General features: G+C 64.8%; 1 protein-coding gene across 2 annotated transcripts in view; it reads right to left on the bottom strand.

Moving 5' to 3' along the window:
* Positions 1 to 128, bottom strand: part of WNT2 (wingless-type MMTV integration site family member 2) — a 44,564-nt gene extending 44,436 nt beyond the window's left edge. The window contains exon 1 of one of the 2 annotated variants that reach the window (XM_010831221.1): positions 6 to 128. The gene's annotated coding sequence lies outside the window, so the exon portion shown is untranslated. The other variant, XM_010831220.1, reaches the window with a different exon arrangement.
* Positions 129 to 1,466: the final 1,338 nt, after the last annotated feature.

Raw genomic sequence — 1,466 nt, forward strand, 5'->3', positions numbered from 1 at the left:
GCCATGCGTGCCCGGAGCAGAAGCGCTCGGCGCTGGGAGCGCCTCGTCACGGCCGCCGGCGCCTCGCCGCGCCCCCGCCCCCCGTTCGCGTCTGCGGCGAGTGGCGAGACTCGCTGATAAAGTTTCAAGCGACCAGCGGGGCGAGCGATAAAGGCCAGCTCGGGCCGCCTCGCCCACAGCCAATTCCCCAGGCGCGGCGAGCGCGGGCTGCTGGAGAGCTCTGCGCGCCTCAGGCGCGTCCCGGTCCCTTCAGCTCCCTGCCCGCCCAGGCGCAGCCGAGGGAGGGGGCGCTGCGCCGGCTAGGGTGGCGGAGGCGGTGGGGGTGGGGGGAGCGGTGTTTTATATAAGGGTGGATGAAATGATGGCAAGAGAGGTCTGTGGGTGAAGTGCGGGGGGGAGGAAGAAACACCTCTGTGTGGCCTCGAGCACCCGCGGAGGCAGGCACCTTTCGGGAAGCTCCGGGTCAAAGAGCATCAGTGGGTGCCCAGCTGCGAGACCAAGCGCTCGGGGTAGACGAGGCTACAGAAGTCCCCCAGCGTGCAATGTGGGGAAACGAGGGAGAGGGTAAAGAGATAGCTGTGTACAGGAGGCAGAACCCCAGAGCTGATTTTCAACTCGTTCCTCCGCTTCTCTCCCTAACACCCAAAGGAAGAGCAAACACTTGTAAATTTGGAGCTAAGGAGGGCAAGGTTGGGGAGGGAGGGGCCAGGCCTCAAGGAAATGAGGACCTGTGGCCTTGATTCTTCCGTGCTGGGCTTATATACAGAGCTCGCAGGGAGGGGAGCCAGGAAGGTCCCTGACCCTCCGGACCTCACCCAGGCGTACTCAGCCATAGCGTCTGGGGAAGATGCGGCTTTTACGCACACCCAGCTCCTCCCTGGCGCAAAAGAGCATGCAGGGAGGAAGCGAGGCAGCAGGAGCCGGCCGAGGGTCCGCGCCCCAGCCCTGGTCGCGCCTCTTGTCGCCCGGGCGCTCAGCTTTTGCGCCTTGCGGAGGTAAAGGGGCCATCGGTCCTGATCTGGGCCCCCGGCGGGCCCAGAGAAAGAGGCTTGAGCCCGCGGGTGGAGCATCTTGAGCAGCAACTGGCTTGTAGCCCCGCCGTTTATCACCGGAAAGGAAGGAAGACCAGGAACTCGCGGCGGCCGTGAACTGTTCCATTGCTCTTTTCCTGGGGCGGGGGGGACCCACCGCCCGCCGCCCGCCTGCCCGCGGAGCATGCCTTGGGGAATGTGTGTGCGTGTTGGGGGTTGGGTGGGCGCTGTATTGTTCGCAGAGAATGGAGGGGTGGCGGTCCAGATAGGAGGGACAGGCTCTCCCCACACCCTATTCCTAGAGCCGAGACTGGCCGGAGCATCAGCTCTCGCTCGGCGCGAACGAGGTGAGAAGCTGGACGGGGCGAATCTCAGAAAAGCCAAAAACCTGAAAGATGCTGTCATCGCCACCCCTTCCCCACCACCGCCCCTCAA

Source organism: Bison bison, unplaced genomic scaffold, assembly GCF_000754665.1.
Source record: "Bison bison bison isolate TAMUID 2011002044 unplaced genomic scaffold, Bison_UMD1.0 scf7180017864525, whole genome shotgun sequence".
NCBI classification, from domain to species: domain Eukaryota; kingdom Metazoa; phylum Chordata; class Mammalia; order Artiodactyla; family Bovidae; genus Bison; species Bison bison.